This window comes from Pseudonaja textilis, chromosome 3, assembly GCF_049901715.1.
Source record: "Pseudonaja textilis isolate UNSWEBS1 chromosome 3, rPseTex1.2, whole genome shotgun sequence".
Lineage (NCBI taxonomy): Eukaryota > Metazoa > Chordata > Lepidosauria > Squamata > Elapidae > Pseudonaja > Pseudonaja textilis.
The window spans coordinates 115,257,429-115,284,479 of NC_141992.1; the positions used below are offsets into that span (position 1 = coordinate 115,257,429).

At 36.3% G+C, this 27,051-nt stretch overlaps 2 long non-coding RNA genes across 3 annotated transcripts in view; one reads left to right on the forward strand and one right to left on the reverse strand.

The window, feature by feature from the left end:
* Positions 1–14,958, reverse strand: part of LOC148126299 (uncharacterized) — a 49,690-nt gene extending 34,732 nt beyond the window's left edge. For both annotated transcript variants that reach the window (XR_015743076.1, XR_015743075.1), the window contains exon 1: positions 14,771–14,958. This is a non-coding gene — a long non-coding RNA (uncharacterized LOC148126299). The remainder of the gene's footprint in view (positions 1–14,770) is intronic.
* Positions 7,707–27,051, forward strand: part of LOC148126300 (uncharacterized) — a 73,723-nt gene continuing 54,378 nt past the window's right edge. The window contains exon 1 of the long non-coding RNA XR_015743077.1: positions 7,707–7,978. This is a non-coding gene — a long non-coding RNA (uncharacterized LOC148126300). The remainder of the gene's footprint in view (positions 7,979–27,051) is intronic.

Sequence of the window (27,051 nt, forward strand, 5' to 3'; positions counted from 1 at the left end):
CATCACTCGGTAAACAAATAATTCCCTCAACACTGTTTAACTATTACAAAATCTGTACTACTATTACTGTTAATCTTCTCATCACTCCTTATCACCCATCCCCTCCTACTTGTGACTATATGACCGTAACTGTCACCTGTATCCTTACGATTTATATTGACTGTTTCCTAGTATGATTTGATTGCTCATTGTACCCTATGACTATCATTAAGTGTTGTACCTGATGATTCTTGACTCTTGACGAATGTATCTTTTCCTTTATGTATACAGCGAGTATTTGCACCAAGACAAATTCCTTGTGTGTCCAATCACACTTGGCCAATTAAGAATTCTATTCTATTCTATTCTATTCTATTCTATTCTATTCTACTCTACTCTACTCTACTCTATTCTAAATAATTCAAGGTACTTTTCATCTCCTACTTTCCCCACAACAACAACAACCCTGTGAAGTGAGTTGGGTTGAGAGAGAGTGACTGGTTCAAAGTCACCTTGCTGACTTTTGTCCTCAAGGCGGGACATGGTCTCCCACTTCTTAAGTCATCACTTTAATCACTAGACCAAACTGATTCTCAACATTGTTACCTGCTGCAAAACTATACACAATCTCTCTCAACGACTTTAAATGATTAATTGAGGAAAGACCTTTTCAGCCCTGGTAGTTGGTTCTTTTATTTATTCTGCTTATTTATTTGTTTAAGCATTGTATGTTTTAATTATTATATTATTTGCTAAATTAGCCACATTTTGTATTCTTAACTGCCTTATAAGTTACCTTGAACATCCTCACTAGACAAAAAGTAGAACAGAAGGATAAATGAATTATACATACATTAACAAAATACACATTTAGTATTATGAATTATTCATTGAAAGATGGTTTATTAATACATCTGGCTTCAGTAGAAACTGTTTTTAGGGTGTTTGAAATTCAAAGAGTAGTTTACTTCATATAAGCTGAAGCAAAATTATGAAGTAAAACAAATATCTATTTTCATACAGCAAAGTGCCCACCATCTGAGACAGATCATTCTTGCCTCAATGTTTCAAGAGATGAGCTATACAAAATTAAGCCTTGAGATAAAGCATGCCACCTCCATTACAGGAGACAAAGAGGGGAAATATGGCTGTATTCCATGAGTGCTACTTTGATGTAGTGATTAAAACCACCAATCTAGAATCTGGGAGACTATGAGTGTCAGCTGGTGCTCCATTCAAAATCCAAGAAAGAAATACATAGACTCCTTTAATCAGAGAAAAGATATCTTTTACTGGAAATCAACTGGTAGCAACAAAAGAATTCTGAATCTGAGAAAATGGGCACGTAAATCACATATGCAAAGTAATGGCAATGTTCCCACCCCCAATAGTTCAATTGGCTCATCCAATTAAAAGTTGTGTATATCATTATGTGGGCATCTCCAGGGGGTGATGAGGCCCTTGTCTGTTGACCTTGACATATTTTGATAAAGAGTTGCAGCTGCGCATAGCATAGGATAGAAACCTAAGCAAGAATCTACCACCACCACCCAGCTTATACAGTTCTGGTTTGTAACACCTCCAGCTCACTTCCCATAACCATTCCCCCCTCCTCCCCCCATTACTTATGACAGCCGAAACATGCAAAGCAAAGGGAGAAAATCTTGAAGGCTGACATTCGGCCCTCCTACAAAAGAGACATTAGTCCTAAAAAAGATAAAAATAGAAGGTAATAGAAAATATACATGTAACACCATCAAACTAATTTTTAGGGTTTATCAGGATATTTAGTACGAAATGCCTTGATAAGTGTAGGAGCTCTAACATCTTCTCATTCACCCACTTAGCCTGGGAAGGAGGAAAATCTTTCCAAACAATCAAATATTGGAGTCGACCTCTTCGTTTTAGAGAATCCAAAATTTCTTTAACTTCAAAATGTTGTTCACCTTCATTTACCAATGGTACAGGGGGATCAACCTGAGTTGGTCTCAAGTTGGAGGTATGTTCAGGTTTTAATAAACTAACAGAAAACAGGGTGGATCCGTTGAAGAGTTTTAGGTAATTTTAGTTGGACTGCCACAGGGTTCATAATTCGTTCAATTGAGAAAGGTCCAACATACTTAGGTCCAAGCTTTTTTGACTTTTGTGTGGTCTGCAAATATCTGGTGGGTAAAAAGACCTTGTCACCCACTTGATATGGTTTCTGTGGAGTTCTCTTTTTATCTGCAAATTTTTTATGAGCTTGATGAGTATCATCTAATGCTTTACATGTAACCAGCCAGGTAAGCTGGAGTTATCCATTCATCTAATGACTGAATGTTAGGTTACTCCCATGGAAGCTCAGGTATGGGTACGAAGTCTTGTCCTGAAGCCACTTTAAACAGAGTAAACCCAGTACTACTATGTACCAAATTATTATATGCCACCTCAGCGAATGGCAATAGCCCAATTATCTTGCTGATAATTTATATAACATCGAAGATATTGTTCCAAAACCGAGTTAGTTCTCTCACAAACCCCATTGGTTTGTGGGTGATGGGTGGCGCTTAAGCCCTGGGCAGAGCCCAATAACTTCAGGAACTCCTTCCAAAAGTTTGAGGTAAACTGGACACCCCTGTCTGAGAGTATACATTCAGGAACCCCATGTAACCTGTAGATATATAAAATAAACAGTTTAGCCAACGTTTTTGCAGATGGGATTTTCAGACAAGGTATGAAATGTACCTGTTTGGAAAACAAATCGGTTACTACCCAAATAACTGTATTCCCCCCATTTTCAGGTAATTCCACTATAAAATCCATAGAAATTTCCTTCCATGGAGCCTTTGATCTAGCCACATTTTGTGGTAAGCCTGCTGGTTTACCAGGGGGCTGAGGCACAGAAAGGACAGCTAGCCACATAAGTCTCAATGTCCTTTTTCAAGGTAGGCCACCAAAATTGCCTTTTAACCAAGTGTAAGGTTTTCATGAATCCAAAATGTCCAGCGGCTTTAGAGTCATGAGCTTGCTGTAATATTTGGTTTCTCAGCTTCACTGGCACATATAATTTGGCCCCCACCCATGCCAGTCCATCTCTAACCATACAGTTATTTGAGTGAGCAAGGAACCAATCATCAGGTTTTAGAGCGTCTCTTAATTGTGCAGTCAAATCATTTGATAAATCAACCTCCTTCTTTTTCTGGGCTCTGGTAACCACTGGAGCTGCCAACTGTTTGGTTGGGACAATAGGCCATACCACTTCTTGGCGAGCACTATTATATTGAGGTAATGTGGAGATTCAGAATAATGTCAGCTGGTGCTCTATTCAAAATCCAAGAAAGAAATACTTAGACTCCTTTAATCAGAGAAAAGATATCTTTTACTGGAAATCAAGTGATAGCAACAAAAGAATTCTGAATCTGAGAAAATGGGCACGTAAATCACATATGCAAAGTAATGGCAATGTTCCTACCCCCAATAGTTCAATTGGCTCATCCAATTAAAAGTTGTGTATATCATCATGTGGGCATCTCCAGGGGGTGATGAGACCTCTGTCTCTTGACCTTGACATATTTTGATAAAGAGTTGCAGCTGTGCATAGCATAGGATAGAAACCTAAGCAAGAATCTACCCCCCCGCCAGCTTATACAGTTCTGGTTTGTAACACCTCCAGCTCACTTCCCATAACCATTCCCCCCTCCTCCCCCCGTTACTTATGACAGCCGAGAGATGCAAAGCAAAGGGAGAAAATCTTGAAGGATGACAATGAGTTCTAGTCCCACTTTACGTTCAAAGTCAACTGCGTGACCATGAATGAGTCACTTTCTCAGCTCTAGGAAGAAGGCAAGGACAAGCCACTTCCAAAAATGTTGCCAAGAAGACTTTAGGAACTTGTTCAGGCAGTGTGTCAGGAATCATGATTGATTCAAAGGCAAAACATAAAAACCCATTTCATACAGATGTGTTGATTTTATATCAGCCACAAATGTTGTCGGCCTAAATTTAAACACTAAACATGCAAAAGGATTGGGGAAGTGACAATGGAATTGAGAGCAAACAGGGGATAGGAAATTATTAATATAGTGCTGAACAGCATAGAGCAGAATTGAGTCAATCATATTAAAAAGAAGTCTATGGCTTTTTTTTTGGAAAGGCTATAAAATTATTAGCCAATTATATTCTGAGATTTTCTGTACTAGGGCCAGCCTAGGGTATACACACACACACACACACACACACACACACACACACACACACAACTTACTGACTGACTGACTGACTGCTCTGTTCATGACTGGAAAAATCACACAAATCTATACACAAATTTATCACACTGCATTATATTAGCATGGTCTTTTAAATCATATACTATATCTGAGGAATTTTTATACTCAATTACCAATAAAATCAGTGAGTATAGGCATAGATTAAAGTATATGACTTACTTGCTTTTCTTTTCAATATATTTTCCAGCATTTTTACACCAAAACAGTTCAAAGGGAAATTCACAATAATAACTATACACATAAATACACATATTTAGAAAATACAGTCACAGGTTTTGAGGGCTTCTTGTTTTCTTTTCCTTTCTTGCAATTCTAATTAAATAAATCTAGAATTTTTTTAAAAAAAACTATGGTCAGAGCCAGGGGTGGGATTCAAATTTCTGGTTCTGTGGGTGTGGCTTAGTTGGTGGGCGTGGCTTGGTGGTCATGTTATTGGCTAGGCGTGGCCAACTCAATATCACTCACATTGAGGCATGCATCTCCTCACTTGGTCTCTCATGACTGTGGGGATGCTGCAACAGTCATAAGTGTGAAAAATGGTTATAAGTCACTTTTTTCAGTGCCATTGTAACTTTGAATGGTCACAAGCAAAGTACCAGCAAAGGAGGAAAAAAAAAACTCCAGAGAAGTTCCTGAGCCAGGAAGTCCAGTCCTGCCAAAATGTAATAAGGGTTAATGCAGAGGCAGTTTCTGTAAGCAACACCAGAATGTTTCCTTCCTGCCTTCGTTACAGGATTAAGTCATTAATTTCTTCTAACAACCGATTCTCCGAACTGCTTAGAATGTTAACAACCAGTTCTAGCGAATAGGTGTGAACTGGTAGAATCCCACCCCTGGTCAGAGCTGATTGAGTAAAAAGACCAATTTTAACCTTGCTTGCTAGGGATTATGGGAATTGAAATCTAACATAGCCAAAAGGCATTGATTTAAAGCAGTATGAACTAAAGCATCTGATTCAAATGACAATGAGTAAAACAGCAAGAGACTTTTCTATTTCTACATTCAAATAATTCCTTTTTAAGGTTTCTTTGGTAAGATTCTAGTATTTGCTAAAGTTCTTTTCTTAAATGCACCAACCAAACTCATTATTGTTTGATGGCTAGAAGTATTTCTAAAGCAAAAGAAGTCTGAATTTAAATCCTAGTTCCCAACTCCATATGTAGGCCCCATTGTTTACATAGGTTTATTTTAAACATTATTTCAAAAAGTCTTGGATATTTCATAAAGTCAACCACACAAGAAAGGAAAACAAACCCAATAAGAGATTGAAATGAAATAAAATGGGTGGTTTGGTGGTTTCTAAAAAGGTTTTATGCACTCAGAGTCCAAACAAATCACAAATGCACTAATAACTTTTTCCTAATGTTCATTTTGTACACATAAACAATTTTTTAAGAGATATGCAATTGGCACCAGACAGCTGTCCATTATTCTGAGATATGTACTAAGACAGGCCTGTGCAACTTTTGACCACCAAGTAGAAAACAATATACCATTTAAGTACAGCAGCCCACCAAGGTCTTGATAAACTTGTTGCAATCTGTTGAGTATTGCAAGAACACAAAGTCACTCAAACATCTGCCTGGCTACATGTGGTTGCTGGTTGGTCTGCCAACTGTTTGGAAGCTAGCAAGTTGTGCAAGCTTATCCTACACAAATTGTTTTCTAAAGACAGAGTCATAGTCATTAGTAAGTGTCTTATTTTTCTTAAAGAATGCTACTTGTCTAAAAAAAACAACAACCACACACACACTCCCATAAAATCACCTTGTTTTAAAATGTGATTTTTGCAATATCATTTTGCCCAAACAACAGAGCACTGTAAAAGTGGAAGAAATGAGCAGACATCCATTTATTTCATTCTGAATTAAACACTGAGTCAAATAAATTAAATTTGGCTGAAATGTGGCTAATTACTAAACAAATGCTCTGAATAATAGAAAAGTGATGTGTGACTTATAAATTAGAGGCTTGTTTTCATTGGATTACCCTTACTCATTTCAGAAGAGAGAAATATTTTTCTTGGATAGCAGCACTGATTTCTGTCTTCAGTCTTCTGGCATCCTTCAAAAGCCTCAGATTTTTCACTAACAAAAAATCTCAGCATAAATGTAAATGGAGAGGTCTTGGATTCCATTCAAGCTGTCAGATATTTTTCTTAAAATGTTTGTTTATTTTAGTTTTTTTATGTTGGATGTATCTGCAATATTAGCCATAGCTTTATCATGTCCCTTAGTGAACTGACAAAGACTTTGAATTAGAGATCACATGCTTACATGGGAATTGTCCTGCTGAATGTTCAAGATTCCTTATCAAGGCAGGACTACAATATTTCTTATCTAGGAAAAGAACATTTGATAATATTTTGAAAGACACAAGATGAAACTCTGGGGAAAGAAGGAATACTGACAGTACAACTCTCCTGGGAAGATAATTTCCAGATAAGCATTTATAGGTTTATGACCTGTCTTAACTTTTTTTAGAAACCCAATACAACCAATAATAATAGGAGTAATGAATTGAAGTTTTATGGAAAATCAGAAATCCAAATCCAGTCATTGATATACACAATTCTTTTAGCACAGATATAGCAATGGAATTTGGCCATGAATTGGGCTAAAATCTCAAACAATAATGGAGTTGAAATGCTGAATGTCTAAACCATTAGGAGGAAGCCTATGAATATCTGGGTGAGAAATCAAAGAGTGAGAAAATTGCTAACTATACATTTCAGTAGTGGAAATATCATCAAAGACATCAATATGTGGACCATACAATACACTTCTGGAATTCTTAACTGGACAGAAGCTAACCTGGACTGTTTGGACCAAAAAACAAATAAACAGATGACCACTCACTATGCATTCTATCCCTGTAGTGATATTGATAGATTACACCTGTCCCACAGAAATGGAGGCAGAAGTCAAACAAATTGTTGAAGAAGAAAAGCATACATTGGCTGATTATGTAACAGACAGCCAAGAAAAACAAACAGAAGGCTGGCAAGGAAAAGTATTATATACTCAATTTCTACAGAAGATTGAGAAGAAAGTGGATAAAGATAAAACCTGACAATGGCTTAGAACATTAAAAAAAAAAAGAAATAGAAGGCTTGATTTGGCTGTTTGAGAGCAAGCTATTTGGAGTAATGCAAGGCCAGAAGTGAAAAATCATCATATGATTCAAAATGCAGATTTACATGGCCATTATGGTAAGATGATCAACTTTTTTACAATGAAAAGGAAGGCATAAATAAATTGAAGAAAAAAACCAAAGCCACTTGCGCATGGTGCACTCTTGCGCACGGTGCACTCTTGCGCGCGGCACACTCTCTCAAAACAATTGTCCTGTGTGGAGTACATGCGTCTCATAATCGCGTCTTGCTGCACTGTATTTGTCAAATACAAATACGTCACATCACACACAACAGATCAGCATCGATCAAATACGGAGATTTACAGATTAGTCTTCAAATATCAAAAAGGAGGACACGTAGGATACTTTTTGAGGGAGGACAGAATTTACAAAAGGAGGACTATCCTCCCCAACAAAGGACAGTTGGTCACCTTAATTATGGGCTTCTCCTTCTCAATTGTGTATGATTCTCAGTTGCTGTCTGGACAAGTCTCTGCAATTTTCTTGGCAAGGTTTTTCAGAAGTGGTTTCCCATTACCTTCTTCCTAGGGCTGAGAGAGAGTGATGTCCAAGGACACCCAGCTGGCTTTGTGTTTAAGGTAGGACTAGAATTCAAAGTATCCCAAAGGCAACAAATAAAATAAAATATCTTGAAAATTCCTGCTGATATTAACCAAGAGTTCATTGCCAGAAATAATATATCTTCAAATCTTTTACTTACTTTCTATCAACTAACCACTGATTAAGGAGAAGCCTCAGGTGTCAGGTATATAAGCAATACTTCAAGTATCACCAAAAGCCTGTTTAGGCAAATGTGTAAACATTTTGGGCAACTAGATACCATTAATCCATGACCATCTTTTAGCTTTGCAGTTCTTTGTAAACATAGCTGCATTTTCCCTGCACTTAAATCTCATTCCTTGAGCTTTCGTTGCAGGTATTTTGTTTGTTCTCTTGGCAGATACTTGGACTAAGAGTTGGAATTTAGGGTTGAGTGCCTGTTTTTGCATCACTAGAGCCACTCAAGTATCTATAAAAAAATTTTTATTGGGTTTTACTCACTCTTAGTCCCTATTCTTTAGTTGCATTCTTACACGCATCAGTTCCACTCCCTACAGTCTTAATCTCCTTCTTCTCTCCCTCCTCTTTCTTTTGAAATTATTCAAATGCTAAATATCCTTGTTCTAACTACCTGGTTTACACTAAAGCAAAGAATAAGTATGGGGTGATATTTTATATATTTTCAATTTCTTGCTAGGATGTATTGTTTCAGTTATAAGAAAAAATGCCCTGGAGCATGTAGGTTGAATTGTGGCAGAAACAGAAACTCTTTTTAAAAAAAACACCCTCTCTTTAAAGCATTTCTCACTAAAATGAAATGTTTAAAATAATCTATCATAGATAACCTGAGCATAAAATGTTAGAATTGCTTTCTCAAAGTGTTCCCTACCCTGCATAACACTCTAATACATTTGTTTGTAATAAACTCTTCAAATGCAGTCAACCTACATTATATTGTTCAGATCAGTTAACTTATTTTAAAGATTTTATACCTATCATAGAAAATTGTCTACTGAAAGAAAAGGGGGTACTGCATCCTCCAGTGTGTGTCACTCACAGCCTTTGTTCCTAAAACATATGATTTCAGATCAGATTTTTTTTTAAAGTAGTCCTACTTAATTGTGAAACTATCTTAAAATCAGTAAAACTGGAACATGGCCAAGTTTTATAACCCATTTCTTCCTTCCTTTCCTTCCTTCCTTCCTTTCCTTCCTTCCTCCCTCCCTCCCTGCTTCCCTCCCTTTTTTATATCAAAAATATTCTAGATAAATACTTGAATATATATTTATTTGATTGATTGATTATATGTCATCAAGTCAATGTTAATTTTTAATGATGTAATAAAGAGGCTTTTTCCTGGTTAACCTGTTCACAACCTGGCACTTCAGGTTTTCCAACAGTGAAGCTATTGTTACTGCAATTCAGTCAGTTCCTTTTGCTGTTGGCTGTACTCTTTCTTTTTATCTTTTGTAGCATTATGCAGTGGATTATAGACAGAAAAGTTACTTTTGCATAAAGTATCCAATATATAACAATTTGAGCTTGTTGTGTGTGTCTTTACATTGATCTGTTCTCATCAGTTGGATTGCTTTCCTAGTTATCCATAGTATTTTGAGGAGTCTTTTCCAACACAAATGTTCAAAAGCGTCAATGCTATTTCTGTCTGATTCTTCAAAATCCAACTTTCACTTCCATAAAGTGTTGCTGGGAAAAATTTACCAGCACAATTCTGAGTTTTGTAGATACATACCACATTTTATTTTATTTTTTCTAGAATCTATATATTATTTAATATAACCCAATATGGATAAAGGTGTCATTCTATAGCTAAGATTAATATTAATTAACAGTAATATACAGTAGCTAAGATTAATGTTACAGCTGCCTTATTTCTCACTCATGTAAAAGAATGACTTACTTTTTATAAACTGAAAACTATTGTGTTACGTGAATTAAAAGTAGAAGCCTTTCAAAAACCCTCTAGCCTTTTAGATTATTTTCTCTTTCATTTCAGCATCTCTTCATTTTAGACTGCATGGGTTAAGGACAGGAAAGGAAACAATGAGGTGGCCTCAGTTCCAAGCCTCAGAACAGACCCTCTGACCGTGGCCTCAGGCTCTTTTCTATTAAGCTGACCTTCTGCCTCAAAGCCCAGTGACCTGTGACACCATTCAACTCTTATTTAATCAATTCAGTCAAAATTAAAAAGATGTATTTTTATTTGTTGCTATCCAATTCCCACCCCCCACATTCACCCCTTCTTTCTGGTTTAATGTTTTGGTGACCTTTGAAGCATTTGACTTCATCTGTCGAGATACCATGACTAGATTGCCTTTGTAATAAATAATGAAGAAATTTCTGTGGAGGACTGGTAGGTTGTGGGAACTGCTTTGGAGTGTAGCAAGAGAATCAGTGCAGATGAAAAAAACAGCTAGTGCAGGTAATCAAAGAGATGATTACATACATAACATACATATATACATACATACATATATACATACATACATACATACATACATACATACATACATAAATCTTTGACTTGAGGTGTACTCCAAGAGGAAGCTTATTTCTTCTAAGAATCCCTATGTTCTGCATGATCATGATTGGTCCATCAACCATGTTTATGATTAGCACAAATCTGGGGTTCTGAAAACATATTAAAGTGCATTACAATAGAAATGGAAAATTCCAGTCTCTTTCACATAGCCACAGCAGAGAAGAAAGGGAGACAGCAGAGTATGAACCTTAGAATCACCAACGCTTATTTAATAGGAAGCCTCTAGAGATTAATGATACAAGATGATAGGAAACTTTTAAGTATGAACTTGTGTAAATAACTTATTGTTTCATTATTTTTATGAAGTGATCATAATGCCTTTAAATTCTCTAAAGATAGTCATTTCCAGCTGGTTTGCTTTAATCATGTTGGGATTAATTATTATTCATCAGTGTCTATTCAGGAATTCAAGGCACCATTGATAGCATCCCATTTGCATTCCTATTCTGATCTAAAAGCAAGCTATTCAAATATGCCCATTATCTATAACATGATCATAGATCATATCTCTTAAAATAGTGAATTTTAACAAAATCTACTACTTAAAATAGCTTTATCTTCTTGGATTTATGAAAAATCCCAACATGCAAGCTTATACGATTAGTTTCTGTGGATTTCAATTTTGCAGGCCAATCCTCTTATTTTTGGAAGAAAGTTCCCCAAATCAATGAGGTTCACTAGAACTTAAGAGTTCATTCATAATCATATTGACTTTAGTAGTATGTTCCTTTAAATCAGTGGCATTTACTTCTTTTGGAACTAGTTAAAAAATTGCTATTTATTAAATCTATCTTTAACACATGAAGCTTCATGGACTCATCCATTAAACTCCTCATTTTAATATCAATCAAGGAATATATTGCCTAGAAAGATAGTGGTATGGATTAGAAATAAAATTTGCTGAGTGATTTCTTTCTCATGATTTTAGAAAGAATGCACATCATGCTTGAAACACAGCCATTGCCCTCTTGCATCTGAAAAAAATTCTAAATTTCTCGAAGGAGAGAAATACGAGGGTAACAATTGCTTGTGTTATGGAGAAAGTTGTTACTAGCCTGACTAGATTAACCATGGTAATTGACACAGTGGTGTTTTTTTTAAAAAAGAGCACTGTGCTGTGCTTTGCAGGCGGTAGTAATAAATAATGTGCACTTAGTCGCACCATTGGTCATTCAGAGCCCTATCACAGCAACCTCCCCTATTCAGGGAAGATAAATGTGATTTAAATTAATAGCTAGTCCTAAATAACTCCTCAGCTGGTAAACGATCCATTTATCTGGCCCAGACAGGCGGTGTCCTTTGATTCATAGTTCCCCCTTACAATGTGAAGGGTACGTACAAAAATTGTTATTACTTTTTAATAAAGTGTAGCAGTCAGTCTTCTGTCATTTATCAGAAACGGAGGCTTTCTGACAAACGGAAATATCTTACCAGTTGGATGAATGAGAGGGATGGTGGAAGCATTTCTCAACAAAAATAATCACTGGCTAAACAATCTCATAAAAGTCAGCTTCTAAGTGCCTTCAAATAAATATATGCAACTGAAAGAGAAGGCTTTGATATGTTTATTGAACTCAAAAAAGAAGAGGAAAAAAGTAACTATTCTAATATTCTTTCTCAGGCCAAAGGAAACCATCGTTATTTACATTTTCTTTCTTCATGACAGGGATGTGAAGAGACTAAAAAGCTGCAAGGGACATTAGCGTGATAAAGTACACATAATAAATTTCCAGTTTGAATTCTAAACAAAAGCATGCCTTCCCAAATGTCCTTTCTTAGAGAATAGCATTTGCAAGGGGTAAAGAAAACAAATGTAGGACAAGAGGTTGGGTGAGCTTGAGGTTGGATTCAGGAATACACATGCAAAAGAAATGCTGGGGTACTAATGTCAAGTAAACATCTGTTCAGGAGATAATAGAAGACTTTCTTCAGGAGAGTCAGAGTATTACCACATATCTTAAAATGTTGTCAAGGATTGTATAATGGCTTGTGCTAACAGGAGCATCTTTTTCTTACTTCTGCTGTGGGAGGAAAAAAATCTTTCCCCTGAATCTTACCCCATAAGGACAAATTCATCTGCACTTTTAGTTCTATCAATACTGGAATGTTGGTCATTACATTTCCAGGTTTTGAGGCCACATATGACCCTCATGATTTGAGGTCAACTCATGCATTGTGTGTAAATATCATAGCTCGTGTATATGAACAACCTCAAAGATCTAAAGAAAAAAATCCTGAAAAGATAAATAATGACTTCCTATCAGGAAAAAAGTATTTGCTTTTCTTCAAAGATAACTGCTTCAAACCCAATTTTATCGGATCATGGATAAGAGGACATTCCTATTTCTTTTTTATTCTGCAATAAATGAAAGCTGTCAGGAAGATACAGAGAATTTTCCTTTAGCATTGCTACATAAACACAATCCAAGATACTTTGCCAGCCAATACTGGACACATGGAAGCCAGCCAGAGAATCTCAAAAGGAAGTGTTGGTTTCAGATTTCAGAAAAATATGGAGATAAACTTCACATTGGATTCTCACTGATTGGGCTGGGGGGACCCTTCTACCATTTCAAGTGAGTGTATAAGAGACGGGGGAGGAAAAGGCTAAAGTGAAGCTTTTCCCAGGGGATTGTCTATATATCGCGTGTGTAATCTTATCCAATTTGCTGGAGCCAATTAGATGCAAAACAAAAAAAGCAACATTTTGATGCCAAGTCTTTCTTTAGAACAGTGAGATGTACAACTTGTGACTTGAAAGTAGAATCTCAAGTTTCAGACAAAGCGTTCAGTGTTTTGCTATGTGAAATGCTTTCTCTGGAGCTTCCAGAAACCCTCTTCTTGTGTCTGAGAGGTAAAAACATATGGGAGGAGCAAAATAGTACAACTGATCCCATGGACAATGGAAAACAATAAACAACAGAAGGATTTGCAGGGCTGAGATATTCATGCCTTCATATACATAAATAATATACATAAATAAAAACCAGGAAGATTTATGGAGGAGATAATCTTGGAGCATATGAGGAAGAAGTTAAATTGCAAGTCTAGATCACTTCCTACCAAATTATGCTTTGAGCTCTGAAATTTCCTTTGCCCTTGTTAGCCCTGCTATGCCATTTAAAGCCGTCTCTGAGATCATCAAAAGAAATACTTGTTCATGAAGAAGGAGAATACAGTTTAATTTTTTCTACTGCCCAAACTAAACTGAAAGATATTGAGTACTACAACATGTTTTCCCAGAAGGAAATTATTGGCCTTGAATAAGATTTGGATTTTTCTCTGCCTACCATTTTGCTTTAGGAACCATTAAAATTAGATATCTTATCCTCCCCAGCAAGTAAGGATGCTGAACAACATGTCATACTGATACATGAACTTGTATATGTGGAATTTTCCTTTTGGCATGTTACTTCTTCCTTCTCACCTTTCCCTTTCAGAGTGCAGTATTTTACATCTTCTTCATTTCTTGTCTCCGTCCATGGAATTAAAGCATATGCTTAAATAATTCATGTGTGGGGAATAGAAATTTACGAAGCATTAAATCTAGGCATTTCACTTATTATCATCACAATAGCTGAAGACCATTACACTAATTCCAAACTATTTGCAGTAATCATACCGATGTGCCTTGAGACATAAATAGATGAAATAATAAAAAAAATTCAGAGGAAATTAAAATATTCCACTATGTGGAGAAGACCACATTTCTGCATGTTTCACTTCTTTCCTTCCTCTTTTCCTTCCTTCCTTCCTTCCTTCCTTCCTTCCTTCCTTCCTTCCTTCCTTTCTTCCTGGTGGTACAGAAATATTTGAAGTGCTGATGTCACCTTTCATTCCTATTGTAATGCACCCTAAAATGCTGAAAAATTCTAAGCAGGCTTCAGAAAACCACGTGCCTCAGCTATTACTCATTTGGATATTACTGACCTACTAAAACTAGCTAGATTTGCTGCAATAAATGGAATACAATCTCATTCTGAATATTTAAATTAATCTCACTACACCCACCTCCCAGAGAAGATCTGTTGTGACTCTAAAAGGAATTGAAAAATAATCCCACTTATTTTGAACGAAAATGACCAACTCATTCACATTTTCTTCTCACCCACCCACCTCCGTCCCATCCCCCCCTCTCTCACACACATACATACATGAACTCACACAGGGTGATATACTAGAATAAATTAGCTCTTTAATTTAGTTTCTTTGAAAAGAATGCAGCACAGAAGCAATCCTCTTGTGTATAGACCAGCATTAAGCTTCATACCCAGGTAACAGTCAATCCATTAACCTTTGCTTCCCACATAACCTGTGTGCCGTTCACATCATAGTTGTAGTCCTCTTTTTAATACCTCTTCCTTAAGACTCACACCCACAGCTGAAAAGGGCAGAACAGCTCCTTGTGACATTGACTGCATGGCTACAATAATAAGCTTCTTCGTCTTCTTTTTTTGCTCCCCGTTTGCTCACTGCCCCTTCCCCTCCCTTCTACCTCCTGACTCACCATGGGTGTCAGCAGCCATTTTTGGAAGGTAATCTAAAAAGAGCTGTAAAGGCAGAGGTCATGTTAAACTGTAACACAAATGTTATTCCTCGATTATCTGGTGGGGCTAAAGGTCAACAGCTTCAGGCTACAGCAACTGCAAAGGCAAAGTGTGTGAATCTAACAAAGAGGCAGAGGGGCCGAAGAGGAAAGGATTTAAGCTGGAACATACTTCTGGGCTAAGAATGTTAAACCAAAAATTCTGTCTATCACAAACATTTAAAAAAATTAATACCCCCTCCATCATCAGGCCTAAATGGACTGCAATTTACATTAGGATTGTTTATTAAAATTTGGAGCAAAAATCAATCGATGTAAAAGTCTGAAACAGAAAGTAAAATGGATTGACTTTATATCCTCCATCCATCCCTATTTAAGAATAATATAATTTACATGAATAGGTACAAATATATCTTAAAATGGCTGTTTCTTCCTATATACTTAATATGTAGGGCATATACTTCTTTTTGTATTTTAGGGACCTCGGTTTTTATAAGAGCCACTTAGAGAAAATAAAATCAGAATAAAGTGGGCTGTTTTACTGAATATTTTGCCCACCATGTTTTTTCCCCCTGTTGTAGCTTCTTCATTTTTTAAAAAATAAATTAGTTAGAATTTGCGTATAATATAATTAGCCCCATAGAGTTACATATGAACTACTGTAATTGCAATAAAGAACAGTACTCATTTTACAATATTATCATTCATACTTGAAGTTTATATACAGGAACCTTGGAAATATTTATGGAAGTAACTAATAAAAGTTGTTCTATTTTAACTATCTCTTTTTTCAGCCTCAGTGCAGCCTAATTGAAATACAATAATTATAAATGAGCTTAGCTTCTTAGTATAATTTCCTTGTGAGTAGTTTCATTTATTTTTTTTCTAGATTTTGTTAACATGTTTAATTAAGAATGAAGAAGCCTAAAAGCACAGACTAATTCTCAGGTTGGCACTTAAAATCTTTCGTGATAGTTGCAAAATAAATTACTTTTAAAATTATACAATATTAGGTAAGCTAGCCATAAAAATATACAGTAAATTGCAGTGATATTACAGGTATGTTTATGGATGTACAACAAGACTTCCATAAACTGAAAGAAGTTTGTATATGAATGACATTGCTTGGAAGGGGCTATTCATATCCATAGATTCTAAGCAGATTTTTGCTGAAACAAATAAAGTAAGTCAGTGAATTTGGAAGTTCTTCTCAGGTTTTCTCAGGAAAATTCCATTCGTCCCTACTAGTAATTTTTTGCATTTCAGGAAGATAAGGATGCAAATTTATATCTGGTTATCTGCAGTGAGCTGCAGTGGCGCATCTGTTAGATTGCAGTATTGCAGGCTACTTCTGCTGACTGCCAGCTGCTGCAACTTATCAGTTCAAATCCCACCACACTCAGGATTGACTCAGCCTTCCATCCTTCCGAAGTGGGTAAAATTAGGACCCAGATTGTTGGGGGCAATAGGCTGACTCTGTAAACCGCTTAGAGAGGGCTGTAAAGCACTGTAAAGTGGTATGTAAGTCTAAGTGCTATTGTTAAGTGCTATTGCTGTCTGGGCATAAACATGAGGGGATTTATTTTGGGAGAGATGTGGAAACTTATCCAGTGAAAGAGTGGTTTTCATTTAAGCATTGGACTAAGCTACAATACCAGGGTAGATTGTTTATTAGAAGCGTGGATTTTTAAACGATGTTCAGTTAAACCATTAACATGGGTTACAATTGCTATGTTTAAAATCCATTCCGAGTAACCTCAATTTCATTAACATCAGCAGCAAAATTCATTTTGTTTCCAATGGAGCATTATTTCCAAAGGAACTTTTTTTTCTAGCCAGCAAAAGACATGCAATTTCTTTCCAGATGACAAATATCAAGAATTGTGCTTTCTAGCCAAAGTCACCTTGAAAAGTGTTGCAGCTGATAGAACAATACTAAAAGGCTAAGACCCTCTGCAAGCAACTTGACCCTGCAGGTGTTTTGCTTGTGGGTATATACAGACACACCCACAAAGGACGCTGAAGAAAAAGCCAGCCACTCAGTGGATTCACATGAATAGATGACTTCCTTGGTGGGGGGTAACAAATACACTTCTTACCTCAGCATCTGGGACCTGCAGCTGCCAAATCCAATTCTGATTTTCATTTCTCTGAGGGAAAATGTCATCGCTAAGTATAGTATACTAATGAAAAGGTTTAATTAACATTCAATCCAATCCTATCTATGCTTACTCATAAAAAAGTCAGGGATACGTACTCTTAAGAAAAGGGAACCTTAGCATTTTTATTATGTATATATGCAAAAACTAATTTTTGTGGCATGTTTATCCTGCTTTCAAGGACTTCAGAGCTATATATTTTTCTCTCAACCCAGGAGTACCCATAAGATATGATTTAAAAAGGCAAAATCAAAACACATCTGAAAAATGGATGGAACTTTGGTTGCACAATTGCAACCACCATTCTTGATCTATTTTTACCACACCTTAGGGATACTCCTGCCTCTAACCCCCATTCTTTTCTTGTGAGATAGAGTTGGGTGAAGGGAGCACCAGGCTGAGTTTCACACGTTAGAATATATAGTTAAGAGAAGTTTTGAATCAAGATGTTTGCAATCCAAGCATTCTACTATCGGCAATATATAAAGAGTAACATTTAGAGAGTTTTCAGATATAAGAATCATTTTTCCATCCTCTTGTTTCCATTCTAAGGAAATTAAAATGGAACCTACAGAGTTTGACTTTGGATCCTATTATTTCATCATTGCCTTGCCAGGTTGGGAGTAGGTTTGATGGTAAGATTCTTTCTCAGGATTTGAACTGAGGTTCTTCTCCATGTTCTGATACTACATTTTGTATAAGGTAGAAGAATGTGTTTCTATTCTCATTCAAGAGGAAAAATTTCTTTGCAGCTGTTATTATACAGGAAAAACAGTGATTTGAGCGTCTTGAGAGAGTTCCCATTGTAAAATGTATGAGTTAGATCAATTTGCAGAGCACGTTTTTTTTGTAAGCTTTGCATTACAATAGCCCATCCTCTAAGTATCCTGTGTCCATTGTAAAGAAAAATTGATAGATACAGAATTAGTATGATACAATAAGTAGAATTGTAGACTTAAAGCAAATAGGTTTGGACTGAAATCTATGAATTCTTATATAGATTTGTGGATAATCATGCATGCTAACCTTAGATATGATGACTATATAATGAAGAAGAGTGGGTAATAATACAAAACTAATAAAGCTTCCAAGGGCAGACCAGGTAAGAGTGGAAATCCTGTCCAGTAAAAATCCATTAACCTTATGGATGTATTATTGTGTAAGAAATATGAATTGAGTTCAGATCAAGTTCATAACACAGTTACACTAGAAAAAAAGAAAGAGACAGCTTGGTTCACAAATTTTAAATATTTATTTACCTAATTATACTAGTATAATTACACGATGCCTAGTATGGCATGTATAACCATAGCTATAGACGTAAGGGATCAAGAAGTTACCCTGAGAGGTTGCATGTAAATGTCTTTGGAATGACTGAGTAACAAACAAAACAAAAAAACCCACCAACTAGCTACAAAAAAAGGGAACAAAACTATAAACAAAAGTAGAAAAGAAAATTTAATATAAGATGAATAACAAAGAAAAAAAGGGGAGAGAAAAAGAAAATTATAAACAATATAAGCATATCACATATATATATATCATATATAAAACAATATGTGAAAATTTCAGATCTAAAAGAGAAAAGGGTTCTGCTGAAGTAAAATATCATGAAATCTATATGAGGGAAGCATATTGCATTATTTTATGATTAGCAGAAAGATCGCCTTTTTGAAAATGTATAAATAATACATATCCTGAATCCAATTTTTATTATCAGGAAAAAAAATTCCAATTTCTGAATAATAATTCCTTTGGCAATTTCCCACTCCCAATATAGCTAAGCTTCTCAAGAACAGTTGAATTCTGCATTTTCTGAATGTAATTCAACACGATATGCACAACTTTAAGAGATTTCCCTGTAAGTCTATTTATATATCTTAAAATATTGTTCTAAAAGAATTTCAATAGCTTATGAGACCATCACCTGTTGTGGCTCCAGGCTTGGATTCAGCTCCTGTGACTGATATGAGTTCAAGTGAGGAGGTCATGGCAGAAAAATATGAGCCGGCATGGCTCAGTGATTGGACTGGTAACCAGGATGAGGAGATGGACGTGACAAAGGACGACAGACCTGATGTATTAGAATTGTCAGGACCTTTGACCTCCTCTGGTTCCTTATCTGATCAACAGCCGGGAATGGCTGACAGGGAAGTTTTGAGAGAGTCTTCTAGTGGAGATGAGAACTTGGAAAATTTGTGGTTAAATGTAAAAAACAGAAGACGGTTGAGAAGGCAAAATCAGCTGGAGCGAATGAGGAGAGCAAGTCAGTAAATTAGCACATTGCCTCAATGAGTATAAAAGGACACAGCTGGGCTGGTACATGTTGCCAGGAACAAAATGACTATTTGAGTGAGGACGTTACAGCAAGAAGCTCTGAGACTGGAGATTTATTGCCAGGACTGGTTTGCTGGACAGAGTAAAGATTTATGCTGTGGATTGAGGTTTCTGCCAGCCGTTATCTTGTAAGACTTCTTTCCGTTTGATTTAATTGTGAAACGGCTGCTTTCTGTTTTGTTCATTTGAATTTTGAAGGGGAGTCATAACAATCACCTATGAGTTGTTGATCCTTCAATTTGACATCCATCTTTTCAGATACATTCTTTTGGATGTCTGAGTCTTAAAGAATGTTACATGAGACTCATCAGACTTAAGATTAACATCAATTCATGAAAAGATTCTATTTCAAGTTGATCATATTTTATTTTTCAGCCACCCGATTGAACCTGAGGAACAGGTGGAATTCAAATGGCTATATTGAAGCCATCATTCCAAAGCAAACATTAAATGAACATTATCATCATAACCTCTGCCCCCAAAACAATGAGTGGATAAAAGCTGTTTCCTCACTATTGATGTATAATTATTACAGAATTACCCACCCACTAGGCTGGCAATCTAAGCTGTGTCTTCATTACTGATATATTGGCATGGTTGTGTAACATTATAAATCACTGGTAAGGAAATAGACTTAACCATTCATTGTGCTATGTATCTACCCAATGTGCCCATAGTACATGATATTGACTTGCCTAGGAGTTTCTACACATAAGAGATTTTACTGTCCAAATATTGTATGTCTGAAGTGAAGGATAAGATGCTTCCCCTTTCTCTACTGATTCCATGAATAGAAACTGATCAGATTGATAGTTGGGGGCTCCTGCTTGATTGTTTCCTAGGGAGCATCTCTTCCCCTCTTCCCCCACCCACAAAGTCATTCACACATTCCATTAGACCTAATAACAGCAATTGGGACTGCTGGAATACAAGTCATAATTCAATGTGACCACATGACCTTGTGCCTTATGACTACCTGTATTCACCATCATCAAGTGATATTATCAGTCTTTTAAATCACTTTCATGGGGGTGGTGTCTTAGACTGCTTATTCTGTGATACTGCACCAGGGATTGGAGATCTAGCTCCCCTTCCCAAAAAGTGATGTTACCACCATCCCTATTTTGAAGTTCCCGTCATTCCAGCTTCATCAGAAAAGGGAGAGAAAGTGAAAAAGAGGAAAAGTTTAGCAAGGGTAATTCAACGATGGAAAAGACAACTGTTGCTTCTGACAATTGCCATTCATTTTAATTGGCTTCCTATTTTCTGTCCAACAAACCTGTGAGAGGTTGTTATTCATTCTAGTAATTCATATTAATTTTAATTGGGATAAATAAGTTCCATTGCCTTCTGATTTCTTACATAGCTTCTTCTCCTTCTATTATCTAGAGTACCTCAGTATATTATATAGTTAGTTCAAATTTGGAGAGTGCTTACACCATTATATAAGCAGTCCCTATTGTGGTAACAAATATGGCAAAAAGTAAGCACACAAATATGTACACCCCTCCCTATAAATAGAACAATCCTATGGATGTGGTTTCCTTCCCATTTAAACTCTGATAAGTCTACCCAAAGATTATGGAATGCTTAAAAGGTACTTTCCACTGGCTTTGAAGGTTTTTATTAATGTTGTTTTAATAACCTTTTCCAATGTTACATTCATTTATTACCACAAGCTCACAGTTGCTATTAGTCATCTTATGAAAAGAGAGAGGAGGGGGAAAATACAGCTGAGAGGTTTTAATCCTCCCTGTTCTATTCATGGTAGAAATACTGGTAAATATCATACAGTTGACTCTGTGGTTCAAACTTTTCTGTCAAGAGTCCTCAGTTATAGTGGTTAACACCATCTGAACAATGTGTCACATGAAATACAAGGAAAATCTTGGAGGCACTGAGGACATTAATGCACAGATTGTGCACTATTGATTTTCTTAGCAAAGGTCAGACATTTTAGAAAAGGATTGCAAGATCACCACCTGTGGCCCTTTGAGTCTCTTTTTCTCCAGCCTGAAAATATCCTAGAACAATTGACATAACAAAACCACAGGATGCTTGCCATCTAGCTTACAACCAGTACAACACAGGAAAAAAAGGAGATGGGGAGGGAAAAGAAAAACAAAATAAGTTAGGCACCAGTTCTTAATGCTTTATCTTTCCTTCAGTGCCTGGTTACAATAGAAATATGCATAAGGAAGGCCCAGATAACATCATCACCGCCACAGCAAAGGGCTTTTGCTCTTCCTCACAGGATATATTCTCTCTCAGCGGGGTGGAGAGGTTCCCAGACCACCTGGTCACCCTAATAAGGAATGGAAGTGCTATTTTCTTCATTGACAGACAACAGACATACTGTAAAATCCATGATAAGAAAGTAAAAGCTAACAGAAGTTGTTTCATTTTGTTATATATGTACTGCACATGTTGGCTTGGAAGAATCATTTATTGTTGTGGTAGAAAGACCAACGAGTCAGTCAGATGCATGCACAGAATAAAAACAAGCTGAATATATCCTAGAACGCAAATGTAAAGAAAAGCTAAAATAAATCATAAACCAAGAAATGGGAGCATTGCATTAAACTAACCAGCTGGTAAAATGGGAGGGAAATGATGGAGCAAAGCTTTGCAATACTGCTAGAGATGCCCCAAAGTTTGGTCTGGCAAGAGAGAAGAAACAGATTTTCCTTAAAGGGGGTATAATTATAGCATAGAACATCAGGGTTCATCTTCTCCACCTCACCTGAGGTGCCTGAGATGTATGTTCTGATACCAGTTGTCAATGGTACAGAGGAAAGAGCATTAAAACAAGATAGCATAAAAGCCTGATGGTATTCCAGCACTGACTCAGGGAAAGGTAGGTAGATAGAGCAAAACCACAAGAATAAAGGAATTAAACAAAGCACCTCACATCCTGGACATAAACTTTTTCAACTCCTACCCTCAAAACGATGCTATAGAGCACTGCACATCAGAACAACTAGACACAAGGACAGTTTTTCCCTGAATGCCATCACTCTACTAAAACAAATAATTCCCTCAACACTGTCAAACTATTTACAAAGTCTGCATTACTATTGGTATTACCATTAATCCTCCCATCCTTCCTTTTACCCATCTCCTCCCACTTATGATTGTATGACTGTAATCTTGTTGCTTGTATCCTAACTATTTTTATTGACTGTTTCCTAGTATGATTTGATTGCTTATTGTACCCTATGACTATTATTAAGTGTTGTACCTTATTATTCTTGACTCTTGGTGAATATATCTTTTCTTTTATGTGTACTAAGAGCATTTGCACCAAGACAAATTCCTTGTGTGTCCAATCACACCTGGCCAATAAAAGAATTCTATTCTATTCTACTACCTTCATGGGCCTAGCCCCCTTATAAGAATTTAGTTGGACTCCACAGAAAAGCTACAGATGCAGCTTTGTATCATAAAGCTTTACAGTAGCTGGTTATCAAGGGGATATGAGACCCTGAGTACAAGTCTGGTCTTAAGTCACAAAAGATAGCTGGCCTGGGTGACTTTGGGTCAATCATTCTCTCTCAGCCTAATTCAAGTCACAGGGTTGTTCTGAAGAAAATAGGCAGAGGAAAGTGTGTTGGGTATGTTTGCCTCCTTGAATTATTTGTAAAAGTAATAAAGGCGGGATACAAACATATGTGTATGTATGTATATACAAAAATGCACACACAGACACATACATACACAAAGTGGTTTTAGGAGCATCTGGACTATGACTCCTAAGCTGGGAGAGTGGCTCCAACAGATCCCAGGAACAACATCAGAGCTCTTTGTCCAAGAACATGCAGTGCTAGGAACAGTTAAGATCCTGTGCAAAACTGTCATGCTTTATTTCTATTTGCAAAAATACATACATACTATGTGGAGGAGGCAGTGGTTAAGCAATAGGCAGTCAATACATATGGTGCTCTTTTCACACTCATTTTTGTCCTAGAGAGATTATGTATGTCTTCAGTGTAGAATAAACCACACAATTGTCTATGGGCAATTGTCAGACAGCAAATTAATTAATGAAGGAATACAAAAATTGAAATAAAAGATGATAAATGCACCTTTGACTCTAAAAGATATCTTTGAGGGTTGTACCTTACCCTTTGGAATTTTCATAGAGATGATGAGTAAAGAGCAATAGGCTTCTATTAATATAAATTAATTCATTTCAATTAAGTTCAGTTTTCTTTTAAAGTTTTCTCCAGGGGATGGTATCAAATTTTCATTTTCCAAAATAATATATTTTGGTATGATGCTACAAAATTAAACTTCATCCAAAGTCACTTCATCCTTCATCCTGAAGACCTGTTTGTTCTTTCTCTAAACTGTTGTCATTGCTCAGCCAATTGAGAAAGTCTCAGTATTACTGAAAAGCCTTTTGCAACCGTTTTAGGTTGGATCAGCTTTCCTTTCTGCTTTGGTAAAGTGGAATAATGACTGCATAATTCCAATATTTTTGAATATTTTGGTACAATTTAGGTGCGTAAAAAGAACTAGAGTCTACCACCTGATCTTAGCTAGCAAGAACTCTATGGTGATAACATCTCTTTCAAGGGTATTCTCTATTTATGTGTTCAGAAGCTGTGTGTGGAGATTTTATATTTAAGAAATAGAAGAAATCAATCAATTTGTAAAATGAAAGGAAAAATGATGTTTCAAAGTGGTTAAGGAAATATTTTAAATTATAACATTTAACTCAATGTTTTTAATTGTCTAATTTTAAAAGGATATTTGTATATTTTACATTTGTACAAAACAGTGTCAGTCATTGATCAATATAATTTCTAAATCTAAAAATACATGCTTGCAAAATATGCAAAGATACGTTTTTGAAGACTAAAAAGAATATAAATGGTAACATCACAATGCCTTCCTTTGATCAAATTAAGAATGAATGAGGAAAAAAATATAACACTGAGAAACACTGTTGATTTACTTAGTTTCCAGATCAAAAAGACTAAATAAATATATATACTCTGAATAAGATATTTTTTTAAAAAAGTCTTCTGTATTAAATCAGTGTATACTGCCTATACAGGCACTAAGTCATTTTGCTTTCCCAACAATTCTTACCCAATAATTTTTTTCATCCAACATTTCTGTCTCTGGGTTCTTTGATGCTGTCTGAGCACAGCTGTTTCAGATGCTTTATTACTTACTAGGTAACATCATCAATACTAGTGAGTGCAGAATTTGCTCACTATTAAGATACAGTAGCTTTCCCTACCAGTGTTGGTGGGATTGTGGTTTTCTCCTTGGTAGTTCTTTGATAAAGGCCTTGTGTTCTAATTCCTTGATTATTTGTCTGTTTGATTGCTTGTCTCCTAAGTAGTTCCTTGAATTATATTAAACAAATTAGTCCATGTCCCACAATACACTGTCAGAATAACTATGGTGATGGGTTGATGGGCGTTCAAATCCAGTCGATCTAAAAAGCATTAGCTGTAAAAGGTTCTATTAGATCCATTATAACTGCATAGAAAATATATATTTAATACTAATATATAAGAGTAATTGGCACAAGTACTTTTGGATATGTCAGTAAAGGATATATGGAACACTGGACATTTCTACAGGAGAAAAAGCAGGTAGCTAGGTTATGAAGCCTCTGAGCAAAACTCTGTGCTTTGTTTCTGCCAGTTTTTAGAAGGCATAAACAAAGTGGGCAAATTCAATACAATAATTAGGGTGTATATAGCATCAGCATGTACTTGGAAGAAAATCTTAATTATTCTTCCTGAGAGTTAGATCCAGGGGTTATGCAATATGGCCCAGTTAAATAAAAGATGGCTTTTTTTTCTGTCTGAGAGCCTTTCATAACAGATGTGCAGGCAATATTTTCCACATGCAGAACATTGCATCAGAGGCTACAATTGGGAAGCCAAAGGATGCAATGGAAAGATTGCTTAAACTTTCATTTTTTAGAGCTGCCCCCTAGGAAAAGGAAGTAGCTTAAACTTTCAGCGTAGAAATGATTGTAAGTTTGTGAATGAATCTTTTCTTTTGCCAGCTAGGAAATCTATTCTTGTGTTTATCAGTAGAAACTTACAGACATAAAAATGAAGAGTACATTTACCCTATCATATAATGCCACAAACATGTAATGTTTTGTCATTCATCACACTTTATAGAAAGGAGTATATGGTATTTAATGAAAAGAAATGACTTGAGTGACAGCTGAAGGCCACAAAGAAAACAGCACCCCTCCCCATAGCTCATGTCTTAAATTAGCTGCTGTAAGATTCTCCTTTCCAGCCAGAAAGTGGATATTGTGACTCACAAAAGGTAACTTAGAGCAACAAATTGAGCTGAATAGGACTTAAACTAATTTGTGTTTTATTGAGTGGTCCTGTTGTCAGCGATAGCCAACAGTTAACTTGAAGTGGTCATTCTAATAATCATTTACTGTGATGTACTATCAGCTGGCTAACTCATGGGAACCTAGCCAATGGAAGCAAATGTTTCACTGAAGATGCAGTGCATCAGTTTCTCAAATTAACCATCTGGAAAACAGTGAGCCAACCATTAGCTAGGAGAGTGGGAAAATGCATCCCTTTCCTAGAAAATCACTTAAATAAAATGGACAAAATATTGCTGTAAAAATGGGATTGCTTTTTGCGGGGTCTTTTCCCCTGTAATAAGAAAGGACAGGACGGGAAACCTAGGGACTTTTTGAAATCCAGTTTTCAAATCTACAAACTAAGCTTGTTGGCGAAAACAGAATCTTAAAGCGAGCAGCAAATGTTAGAGTAAAATATATTCATGGTACAGCGGGGCAAAGAAATGAAACTAAAACCCAATAATATTACTCCACATGAGAGATGAGAAGTTCTGAATGTGGGACAGATTATTCTTTGGCAGTGACAAGAATAAGCATGAATCGTATATTTAAGAAGAATTAGCAGATAGATTAAACTCAGAATAGAATGAATGGGAAGTGAACATAAAGAGAATATGGAGGAACCAAGTGAAAAGAATGATGTCACAGAGTACCATGGAAATGAGTTATGCTAATGGGAGTATGAAAAAGCATTGGTGAAAGAATGGTGGAATAAAAATGGCCATGGATGAGGAAAGAAATGATTATGATATAAAATGGGGAGAAGAAAACGATACGATGGGATCCCTCCTCATTTCTGTAGCATCATCACTACTTTAAAAAGAGTCCTATTTTTTATGTTCAAGAAGGCACCCTTCTCAGCCTATGTTGTCTTAGAATGACACCAGCAGTTTATTTGATCATTTCATAGAACAGAAGCGTCAAACTAGATTTCATTGAGGGCCACATCAGGGTTATGTTTGACCTCATGGGGGCAGGGTGGGTGTGGCCAAGGGTGCACGGCCAGCTCAACATCACTCATGTCGGGGGTGCCCGAGTGCTCTTCCATGGAAAACGGGCTCCTGAGCTCCATTTTTTGGCTGCAACAGCCTCCTGCAACCCTCTGCCAGCAAAAACGAAGAGCAGGATGGGCACTCGCAGCCCTC